Source organism: Ceratotherium simum, chromosome 10 (genome assembly GCF_057802395.1).
Source record: "Ceratotherium simum simum isolate JZ-2026a chromosome 10, ASM5780239v1, whole genome shotgun sequence".
Lineage (NCBI taxonomy): Eukaryota > Metazoa > Chordata > Mammalia > Perissodactyla > Rhinocerotidae > Ceratotherium > Ceratotherium simum.
Window position 1 is genome coordinate 31,167,801 of NC_141909.1, and position 12,676 is coordinate 31,180,476.

At 38.1% G+C, this 12,676-nt stretch overlaps 1 protein-coding gene across 5 annotated transcripts in view; it reads right to left on the bottom strand.

Moving 5' to 3' along the window:
- Positions 1 to 11,925, bottom strand: part of SCEL (sciellin) — a 104,276-nt gene extending 92,351 nt beyond the window's left edge. For all 5 annotated transcript variants that reach the window (XM_087435958.1, XM_087435961.1, XM_087435959.1 and 2 more), the window contains exon 1: positions 11,818 to 11,925. The gene's annotated coding sequence lies outside the window, so the exon portion shown is untranslated. The remainder of the gene's footprint in view (positions 1 to 11,817) is intronic.
- Positions 11,926 to 12,676: the final 751 nt, after the last annotated feature.

Here is a 12,676-nt window from a genome sequence, read left to right on the forward strand (position 1 = left end):
GACCTGGAGAGTTCACAGTTGATTGAACTGGGATTCTGAGGTGATCAAAATGCTGAATGTATATCTGATGATACATTTGCAGAGACTGCAAATTCAGTCATGAGACAGGGGGCAGGGGAAATGGAGAAAAGGCATTTTACAATTATATGCCTATTTGTCTGCCTCTCCCAAAAGGCTGAGAGTGTCCTGTGGGCCAGGCCTGAGTCTTTCCCTTATATATTTTCAGCATCTGGGGCAGAGCAGGTGCTCCCAAGTTGCTTGTAATGGGCTGAATTGTGTTCAGCCAAAATTCATATTTTGAAGCCCTAACCCCCAATTACCTCAGACTATATTTGCAGACAGGGCCTTTAAAGAGGTCAAGTTAAAATAAGGCTGTTAGGGTGGGCCCTAATGCAACCTGACTAGTGACTTTATAAGAAAAATTTGCCCACACAAAGAGACACCAGGGATGTGTGTGCACAGAGAAAAAGCTATGCGAGGACACAGAGAGAAGGCAGCCATCTGCAAGACAAGGAGAAAGGCCTCAGGAGAAACCAAACCTGATGACACCTTGATCTTGGATTCCTCGCTTCCAGAACTGTGAGACAATAAACTTTTATTGTTCAAGTCAACCAGACTGTGGTATTTTATTATGGCAGCCCTAGCAAACTAACAGAGTACTTATGGAAAAAGTGATTCAAACATTCCTAAAATAGCTAAGTCATTCAAAGAGCTTTGAGCCACAACTGTCTCTGACCTCTGCCCTTTATATCTTCAGTTGTCCTACTGCACAGGGCAATTGCCAATAGCATAAACGTCTGTTAGTGGTACACCTATTCTGAAGAGGGTACCTCACAAGCATTGTCTCTCATCCTTGAATAAACTCTACATGGTAGCTATTGTTACCTCCATCTCCCAGATAAGACAACTGCAGCTCAGGGAGAGTATGTAACATGCCCCAAGTGGTAAGAGGCAGAATCTGGCTTCTAAACTGAAGCCAACTCCTTCCTTGGCAACCAGCAATAATGATCATCACGAATCACTGCAAGACTAGACCTGTGCACTGGCATTAGACTGGCGGTGGGGGGAGGGGTAGATAGCAGGGGTCACCTGACTCTTGACATCTCACTCTTTGGAAGTCCCATGAGTTCTGCCCCCAGTGCCTGAGAGCAAGAGAATCAGGGAAGCCTCTCAAAGAATCATCACAGCAGACAAACCCTCCCAGAGCAGACTTCTCTGGGTACTCCTTCATATTCCCTTGGTTATAAACATATGTCCACACCCAAACTTGTCCATGAATGGATATAGCAGCATTATTGTTAATAGCAAAAGAGTGGAAACAACTCAAATGTCCATCAACAAATGGATACACAACATGTGGTATATTCATACAGTGGAAAATTATTAAGCAATAAAAAAGGATGAAATACTGATACGTGCTACAACATGGATGAAGCTTGAAACACGCTAAATGAAAACAGCCGGACATAAAAGACGACATATGTATGATTCCATACGGATGTTGTTTTTTAGATTTTTCCTTGGTATCCTACCCATATCCCACTTCAATTCTCCTCCCAAGCCAGGCTTCTGCTGCCCCTTTAGGTTCTGCTAGGTAAGAAGGAGAGTTCACACAATAATAATACTTCAGATGATTTTATACTAATTTATAATTTATCTCATTTGGTTTCCACAACAACATTTTAAGAGTGGTATAACCCCAACTTTGTAGAGAGAGAAGTAGAGACTTGGCTTGAGTAGCTAGTGAGTGGCAAAGCTGGGACTGAGCCTGAGGCTTTCTAGTTCAAGGCTCATCATTTTCTCCTCTATGTCAGGGATTCCCAGATCATCAGCACTTCCTGTAGAGAGTTGTATGGAGAAAAAAGCAAGTATCTCCTCTTTACCTTATATTTAGGGCTGGCTCTAATCAGACCAACCTCCTGCTAGAGGCTCTGATATTTTCCTGACTTTGGTAGCAAGGCATACTCCAGAAGGTCTAGTTAAATGGAGTCAAATGAGATAAGACATTCAAACAAGCTCATGGCCCTTAACCTCTTTCTCCCTGCCACTGACTAGCCTCAGGTATCCTATAAACACCTCAATGGCTCCACCCCAGAGTCTCTGGGATACTTTCTAGGAATATCTTCCAACGAACCCACTTGCTTTCTCTGGGACACCCCAGTTTCACCTTGTTGCCTCTTTCATGAAAGTCCCTGGGAAGAACTCAGCCTTCCGCTCTTCACCCTTCCCCTTCTCTGAAACCAAGATGCCATGCAGGAGGTAGGAGCAGCCATCTTGAGACCATGGACGAATCTCAAGGACTAAAGTCACACACTGAGAATGGCAGGGCAGGAAGTCAGAAGGAGCCTGGTTCCCGGACAGTATCATAGAGCTGCCACAATAGTCCTGGATTATCTATTTCTGGACTTCTCCTTGCAAGGGAAAAATAAACCTCCTAGTTGGTTCAATTTACTTTTCTATATTTTTGTTTCCCAAGTTTAATGCTCTTCCCACCTGTTACAAGGTCATCAGAGAGAAAATAGAAGGTCTAAAAGCCCTTGGTGGTCTACAAAATATAACATTAGTGTCTCTTCTGTTAATAAAACGTTTCTTATTTCTTTCAATATATCTATGTGTTCAATGTTCCTAGCAAAGAGGGTCATTTGTTGAGTCCCTACTATGTGCCATGTGCTTTATGCACATTATCTTAATCCCTCCAGGTGAGTACTATTATCTCTAATTATAGGAACTCAAAACTCAGAGAGGCTGAATAATCTCCCCAAGGTCACACAATGAGGGCAGAACCAGGAACTGTAAATAGGTCTGTATGACTGCAACACCAGGGATCTCTTCACTACGTGACACTATATGTCGCTTAGAGCACCATGTGATATAGCCAACACCAGACACTCAGGGAAATGCCCTGCAGTTCTGAAAGACAGAAAATATTGGGAGTGTAGCTGGGAGGAGCAGCGGTAATGAATGACTCCTCCAACATCCCTGGACGGCTCAGCCTTGGGCCCCACCGGGGCTGAGGCTGAAGCCATAAGTGGCCTGGCACCATACCTGACCGGACTCCTTCCTTGGATCTATCTCCCTACTAGATAGTTTGATAATGTTTTATACTCTTTCCTAGCCCCATGTGGCCCACTGACACAAAGTAAATGAGAAAGGAATATATAATGTATTCTATTGTCAGGTGATAATTTAGTAAGTACGCAGGAGGTGTTTTTTAATGAAAATGACTAACATTATGGGAAAATAAATTTTTTGTCATCAAATCTACGTGTTTCTCCTACATTTCTCCTACATCTCTCACACAATCTTACTTTTATATCATTCTTTAAAGGAATTACTTATTTCAGGGACGGAGGTTATCCTGAGTTTCAAATCTACTCAACACTCAAATAATGACACCTTAGTAGCCTCAATTTAGCCAAGTGGACTTATTTTCAAGTCCAATTTAGTTTCATTTCAGTTAACTTTTTACTTCTTATAAGAAAGATGAAACTCTAATCTTTCCCCCCTCCAAAATAAAAGCTATTACCTATACATATTGCTAACAATGGCAGACACCAGAACTGTATTTTAAATGTGGAATGTTATGGGAAAAGATGTGTGAAAGTTGTCTGTCTTTGTTATGCTGGGAACTACAAAAACTCTTCCCTTTAAAACATTGAATGCTTAAGTCAAAAACTCTGATGTGGAATCATGACATCAAAGTCAATAAGGACAGAGGAAAAAAAACATGTCAACTTCTGGTCCATCTTTCCTTTCCTCACTGTGGCCAAACACCAGAAAGAGCTAGTTTCTACCCACTAAGTTCAGCCTCTGCCCAAAGACATCTGTCTTTAGGTTTTAGATAAAATTGCTCTTCTTAACTTCTGAATCACAAAACCAATCAACTTTCTTAGATCTCTTTGGATACAGTTGAAACTATCAAGCATCCTCGATTTTTTAAATCTGTCTTTTCGGCTTCTCTTCATCTCTCTATGGTTTTTCTCAATTTCCTTCAGTGTTCTCCATTTTTAATAACAACACTTCCATGGGAGCATTTAGATCCATTAGGATCCACTGCTCCCCTAGCCCAATCCCAGATCCCCTAGCCCAATTCCAGCCCCAGCTCCTCCTGTCCCAACACCAGGAATTCCCTGGGCCAACTCCCAACTAAGCTATAATCTTCTTTTTCATCTTTTGGGTCCTCTTGACAAAAAGACTTTGTAGGTCTCACTCTTCCCTTCCCACCTCAGGATAAAATGTCTCCTTACCTAATAATATCTTTACCATTCCCTGCTAATTTTCTCTTAATATTGTGTGAGCAAAGAAACTGGAACAGGGTGGTTCATAGAGGAAAGAGAATACGAAAAGTAAAACAGAAAAGAAAGAAATGTGAAGCAGAAAATAGATTAACAAAATAGGGGATGAGAGAAGAAAAGAGAAAAAACAAGAAAAAGAATTTAGTTCTGACTGCTGATATTTTGGGTCATGTGATCGTTATAGCTATATTGGGCTTAGATTTTATACGTAGTATCTCATTTAAAACTCACACACTACTTTAAGGTTGACACTATTATTATCCTCATTCTATACCTAAGTGAAACTTGATGGTGAATGACTTCAATGAAGTCAGAGTCTTTTTGCAGGTAGGGCAGGAGTTGGAAATGTGGGCAGTGGGTAAAACTAGTTCTTTCTGGACAGAGGTTTTAGGATGAGTAGTTCACCTGCAGTCACATAGCTAGCACACAGTTAGGATCCCAACCCAAGTTGGTCTCACACCAAAGTTCCTGTCCCAGAAGCCCAGGAAACAAAAAGGGGCCAACAGGTGGAAAGTTACCAGGCTAACAGAAAGGGTGAGAAGAATGACATTCCCTTTGCATAGAGATTCATGATGGACCTCAACCAAAAGTGAGATTTGGAGCAGACTTTCTTTGATCATTTTACCAAAGTATCGTGAGATCAGCATAGAGTGATAATTGGATATTTTAACTGCTCCAAAATCTTCCAATCAATCTATCAAGCTTCTAATATACTTATGTAAATTTATATTTTTATGGAAAAGAAGAAATGTAAGTAGTTGCCTAGGAGAAATCTCTATAGTGATGGAAAGTATAAAATAGCTAATGTAGAGTAAGGAAAGAAACACAGCAAAAATATGTAGAAAATGGCATATGTACACGCACTGGTGGTATTCACCTTTGTGCATGAAAAAGTCCTGAGCATTTCATGGCCCAATAATAGTGCCAGATCCACTAGTACTTGTTACCAGAAATCCCTGGTAACAGGGAAAACCACCTAAGAAATGGAAAAGGACAAATGCTGTCAAATCATTTTCAATAGAAGAATTAAGAGGGGCCCAATAATTACAAACCAATGAACAGAAGCACTATCTCCTGGAAGATAAATAAAACAAACCATCAAACGAGTAATTATCACCTAAGAGACCATGAAATATTATGTAAGGAGAAAACAAACAGGACTTCATGAAGTGTAAATGTTAACAAGTCCATTTAAATTAATGGACTGTGTTTAGCCTGAATGCACAATGCAGAAGGAAATCCAGTAATTATCAAGCTGGTAAAGACTCATTTAGCCTGCCACAATGCTTAGAAATTGGCTAGTTCCTTTGTCTCATGGCCTCAGTCTGCTTAGCATTGGGAAACTTGCTTACTGATGGAGAAAAAAGTTCAGAATGTAGTATAAATGAAATCTTTTACTAGCCAGAGGTCTATATGCTACCAATTTTCTGAGTCTGATAACCACCAAACATAAAAATTTTCTCACTGTTGGTTCTTCTTTTTAATATAAGACCTTCACCCACTCTTATTTCCACCACCTATCTTCTCTGCAGAATGATAACATCAAGTTTTAGCATGAAGAATCCTACTCTCTGGGACAATTATCCATTTCATTTTATAAAAGACAATGGTCTAATGTTCATTAATAAAAATGTTATTTAATAAAAGTGATCTATCACCTGAGCCCCTCGTGGGCTATTTCTAGTTCTAACTGAAAATATTTGTTAAAAGAGTGAAAATCCAAATCTTGACCACAGACTATGAGCCAAAACTCTGTTAGTTACCTTAAATACTTTATCAAATTTCATATTCACAACACTTCTGTCATGTAATCATTCTTGATCCCAATTTTACACAGTATAATCTTTCTCATTGTATTGGTAATACATGCTCATTATAAAAAATGTGGAGAATACAAGAAAGCACACAGAAGAAAAAAATCAGACACCTTTCATCAATCATTGTTATTTTCTCCCAGGGTTCCTCTTTGCCTATTAGATCTTACTGATATACATTTTTCAATGGCATTTAAAAATAATTAAATAATTATTTCTCCTGCGACTACAAAATATATCATCTTATGGGTCTACCTATCGATATAACGTAATTCCTCTGATGTTCTCAACAAACCTATACAAAAATCTTTGACCAAATCTCTGATTATTTTCTTTGGATGGATTCCCTAGAAGTGAAATTACTTGTCAAGGGGTATAACTTCTAAAATGTTATTGATGCCTATTGTCAAATTTATTTCCATAAACCTTATACCAGTTTAAATCTACCAGCAGCATATGAGTGTCTATACATTTGCCAGCACTTCAAATGATCATTTCTTAATCTCTCTAATAATTTAATAGGTAAAAGCAGAATTATTTTGCTTCAACCGCATATTTTCACAATTTTATTGGTTATTTTATTTCTTATTTTGTGACATCCATTGATTATTATTATAGATTTCTTATTGCTTTCTTATTTTCTTTATATACCAGAAAATTTCATCTTTACTTTCCCAGTTTTTCATTTAGCTTCTAATTCTGATTTTTTTTTTAATTGGCAGCTTTTAATTTTGCATTCTCTATCTTTCTCCTTATTCCACTCTTTAGAAATTATTTTCTATTTCTATTTAGAATTTTCTATTTCTATTTCTATTTAGAATTATTCCACTCTTTAGAAATCTCTGTAGGTCATCCATGAAACTTCTTTCTGCCCTCAAAATCCAAGCAATTGCCAAGTCCTACAATTCTGCTCCCACATATCTCTTGATTGCATTTTTTTCTATACTCAAGCTACCAGTTCAAGTTATCATGATCTCCTTACCATTTTAACAGTTTCCTAGCTATATTACCAATCTCTAGATTTGTTCTCTTTTAATCCATTGTCACTGATGCCAAAGTAGTCACCACCTTGCTTAACACTTTTCAATGGTGCTCCATTTCTGTCAGGATAAGATCCAGATTGTTAACAAGGCTTACAAGCCCATACCCTCCAGCCTCATTTCTCCCCACTCCCCATTCCTCGCTCAAACTCTAGCTGCAGTTATAGTTATTGAGTCATTCTAGTTCCTTGAGGGTTCCATCCTTTTTATCATCTTTAGCCTGTTGCTCACTCTATGCCCCGCGCCTAAAACATTCTTCTTTCTGAGCTCTCCTTACCCTTTACTCTCTTTTCAGGAAAGACTTCTATTCGTCCTTCAGGTCACATATCATATATCCTCTCAGAAGCATTCAGTGACACCACCCCAACCTGCTCCCATCCCCACCTCCCAGGCTAAGTTAAGGGCCCTACTGAGTGCTCAAATAGCAAAAAGCATCTCTCCATAGCAACACTTAGCATACAGACTGCCTGTTTGTGTGGCTGAGTATTCTTCCCCTATCCCTAACACAGACACACAGACACACACAGGCACACACACACATTGTAAATCTTGAGGGCTGTAACCAAGACCGTCTTCTCCACAGTTGTATTTCCAAAATGTATTACAGCATCTGGCACATAATGAGCTCTAGAGAAATATTTGTTGAACAAATGAGATTAATTAAATATTTATACTTGTTTCCTTTCCAATTTTTAAAAAATATTTTATTGTTTGGAAACCAAAATATGGAAACTCTAATCCATATGGATTTACTTTGCTAATAGTGGAACGAATCCCTTTCCCATTGATATATGATTCTTCCTTTGTCACATATTAAATTCTTCTATATTCTAGAATGTGCTTCATGGCAGTCTGTTTTATTCCAGAAATCTGTCTTTAGTTTCTTGCCATAGAAACAAACTGTTTTAATTATTGTCTTTTTATAACACATTTTAATATCTAGTGCAAGCACCGCTCATTAATTTCCTTTGTAGAAATTCTACCAGCTATTCTCACATCTTCATTTCTTTTAGATAAACTTCAAAAATTATTTTCTCAGGTTCCAAAATAAATGTTCTATTGGAACTTTTGATTGGAATTACATGAATCCTATAAAAAGGTTTGGGAAGAGTCGACATTTATGATATTCAGTTTGCGCATCCAGGAACAAAACTCAAAGAAGCTTCTACTCAAGAAAGTCTTTATGCCTTACAGTAAGTGAGTGTGATTTTCTTTATCTGGATCTTACATTTTTATTGCAGAGATTTTTTTCCTCGATGTTTTAACTTTCTCTGTGTTATTGTGAAAAAATATAGTCATATAATATACATGTCATATGATATGTATAATATATAATATTTTATATATTATATAAATATTATACATATACTATATAAAATTCAGTAAGAATCCTAAATTTTCCTTTTATCTGTTGGTGCTGTGAGATAAGCATGACTGTACAGTACTCTTGGTCACAATGGGGTCATGATTAAATCCAAGTCTATCTGGATTCCCCCCCTGCACTTTTTTCAATATGAATTACTTTCAAACTTTTAACTAGTGACAAAAAAGAGAACACTGGAAAGGAGTGAGGGGAGAGGAGGGTTGTAGGGGGGCAGTTTTCTCCAAAACCTCTTAACTAAAGCTAGCTCTCGATGCAGAGGGACCATGCTTATGCTGTGGCATCTGTGCATGTTTTGGAATATTGCCACAGTCTCCCAAGATGTGTGTTTCCCAGTTTGAAAAGTATAGTCTGTAGTTCACTATTTTCCCTCAGGAAGTTCAGTGGAAACTTAGTCACATTTTAGGCCAGGGAAGCCTGGGTTTAGAGACAAAAGATAAATTATTTAGATGCTTAGAGCTCTCAAGTATACAATACAATGCGTATTCAGGACTATTGGTTCTCAAGTCTAGAAGTAAGCCAGTTGTCATTTAATGGATATCTATAAAATGCATTCTTCCAATTAGTAATAACAATAAAAGGATGCTTCATATGCTTAAAAAGTTTAGCAGCTAATATAAAAGGTAAATCTAATAGCTGTAGCTGCCATTTGACAAAGCATCCATTTGAGGAAGGGCCTTTCCCAAATTCTAAAATTACACAGATTTTCACAATGGTAACCTAGATACAATTAAGAAATATATTTGATAAAGACTTTTGATTAAAAAGTGAACTTTGATATGCATGCTCTGCTTTGGCAGCCTGGGGTTTGCAGGTTCAGATCCCGGGCGTGGACGCACACACCACTCATCAAGCCATGCTGTGGCTGTGTCCCACATACAAAATAGAGGAAGACTGGTACAGATGTTAGCTCAGGGATAATATTCCTCAAGCAAAAAGAGGAAGATTGGCAACAGATGTTAGCTCAGGGCCAATCTTCCTCACCAAAAAAAAAAAAAGTGAACTTTAAGCATCTGCAGACAGGTTCACAGCAATTAATACATAAAACCCTCATTTCAAAGTTCTCAGCAAGAGAAAAGGGAAAATGATCAATAAATGGCCTAGAAGCAGAATAACAGCAGTAGGCAAGCTGTGTGGGACCAACAAAGATTTTCCTTGGACTGATGGCCAAGGACTTTATCACTTTCCTCTTGAAGAATGCTTTGAGTTAATGCCCAAATCATATGGGATACAATCAGTTAAAGCTTGTTTGCTTAAACTGACCACTTAGTGAATTATATGTAATTCATTCCACAGTATGAGTTCGGTCATTCAAAACATATGCCTTTTGTTTTGTTTACAAAGTCCTCAGGAAAATGAATCTCTCAGGTATTTCAGTCAAAATTCCAGTGGTTAGAGAAGACAGCCAGGTAAGCAGTACCTATGGAATGATAGTGAGGTGAGGGATGTCCCGGATTGGGTGTACCACAACCTACGCACACATACCACATCACCTTTCCGTAGAGGGCTGACCGCTCCTGAGATTAAACACCCGTGAATATAATAAACAAGACTGACCCCACAAACCACAAAGTAAAAACGTATCCCATTATGTCATTGTCATACCATACACACTATAATAACATTTTCAAGTACTACCGGGTAAGGAAATCCTCATTTCCATACCATTCTAGTACTTTTATAAAGCCGGAAGGAAGCTCATTTATTGCTATTACATATTTTATGTGAAAAAAATTTGAAAAATCATTGAGAAAATTTAATAAGACAAAATTTAGGTGATCTGGCTTCTCATTCTGGTTCTGTTACTAAAATTCTGGCAAGTTGCTTAAGATTTATGTGTTCTGTTGTCTTCATCTAGAAAATTCATGAGTTAGACTAAATAAGCCAATGCTCCATTCCAATTGAAAATCTTTGTCAATTAGATCTAAGATTTACATGAAGCTAAAATTTTAATAAAAATCCTGGCCTGTTTATCTGCATTCTCTGTCTATCCTGACAGAGATTTAGAATCAACCAAATGTTTTACTAAAATTTTTTCTAATGTCATATCTCAATTTTCTCAAGTTGATTTTCCTAATATTTTAAACACTGGAGTACAGCAAATATCAGAAAGATCATATCTGCATTATAAACTGTGGAAGTGAAAGCCAGTTTTAAGTTTGATCACATTTCATGAAAAATAAATGCTATACTTTCGCTTACTGATTACCATAAATGTTTGAAAGCCAAGTTATAAAATTCTTCAGTAAGCCTTTGGGAATCGAGCTCTAAACCCAAGACGACACATGACCTGGTCAGCAATGGGAAAGAACAAAAACTCTAGAACTAAAGGCAGAGATGGGTGTGTTGTGGGGAACACCCCTTTGGAAGACAGAGCTGCTAGCTGCAAACTGAGTGGCCCCTGAGTTGGATTTCCACAGCTCTGTATCACGAATGGAAATGGTGGTTAAGAAAAACAGGAGTCAGACAAGTCAGTTTAGCTATTAATTATAAAGGAAAGCCTGGTTAAAATAACTTTTCTATTCTTATCAAAGGGCTTCCAAAACTGGTTTTTCAGGACTAGGATATGAATAGAGGTTGAAAATTGTCTCCATATCCATTAATTAATTATTAGATTAAAACTCAGGATATAACACAGAAAAGTTGGCTAAAAGCACACGAATCCCTGTGGGAAACCACACACCCCCATTTAACCCCACCCTAATTTATTCCTTGGTACATTCATGCAAAAAAAGAAAATGTGATTTTCTTATTTGGGGAAGATCCAGTGGAGGGGGTTTGGCATCTCTCTCTCACAGCTCAGTAACTTGCAATGTCTTTAGCAGTCAAGAAAAAACAAATAAGACTTATTATCCATAAAACAATGCAGTTCAGCATTTCACCAAAAGCATCATCAGTGAAAACAAGGAGGTCCTTTTAAAAAACATTTTTATAGTCACTTGAAAAAATAGACCAGCAAGTGCCGGCCCCTTGCCGTAAAGAACTATCCTTATGTGTGACAAGATTCACCAGCTGACAGCTCCCACACGGAAACTCAAATAGGCTCTCATTTCTGTGATGCCTGAAAATGTGTAAAATTGCCAAGAAATTAAAAGCAATGCCATCTAAAATCACAACGAGGAACAGCAGAGCTGTTGACAAGCAGAACAGCCCGTTGGAAGCTGTGAAAATTTAACTGGAAAAAAGACAAAGTTAATACAGTAAGTTCTAATTTTAACCATTTGTGAAGAAAACAGGGAAAGTTATACAAGTAAGGCAGATGTATTTATGTTTGCAAATCAACTTACCTCTCTTGAGCAGAAAACCAGGACTTTTTGTCTAAACAGCCTGCACTGATTCCCGAGGTAGATCCGGCTGAAACTAAAGTGTACCTGGAGTTTACTGTGTGTAGTTTCCACTTCTACCTGACCGTGTTAACGAACAGTTGAGAGGCTTCTCCCTCGGTGGCTGAGTCACCCGGGGAGGAGGTGGGTGGTGTGAAAGAGGGTGTCACCTTCTGTAAATACCAATTCAACTAAAAGGCTCACTCATGGACCTACTGTCTTTGCTTGGTGAATTCTTTGAATAATTTATGGCCTTGTTACATCAAAAAAAATGTGCTTCTCTTATCACCCTTTTAACTGATATCAACAATATGTACAACTATATCACTGACAAGTTGGCATAGTACCCAACCTATTTTGGATTCTCTTTTAAAAACAAAAAACTCAAGGCAGGAGGAATCTCTGTCTGCCCTTTGTACCTGGAAGGCTGGGGCACAGATACACACACAGGAAGTATACTGCTCATAGGAACCAAGATCCTTTAGGAGAGAAAAGTCTTTTGGAACCCTGGGATCAAGAAATACAAAAGGAATTTGTTACATGAATTCTACACACAAAATATTTTGTAAAACTATCAGAGGAAAACTACATTCTGAAATATAGGAATTCTGATCCTTATATAATTTCACCATATATAAAAATGTGAAAAGGATGGCTGGAATTTCTTGCACATCTGAGGAGAGCAGTAGACAGCAGAGACAACACCTGCTTCTGGAGAGGAAAGAACAATCCAGAAGAGCCACCTAGGTGGGGGATCCTATTACAGGTTCCGAAATGCACCTTCCATAATAGCCAGGAGGCTTTAAAGAAGCTTAGCAAATCT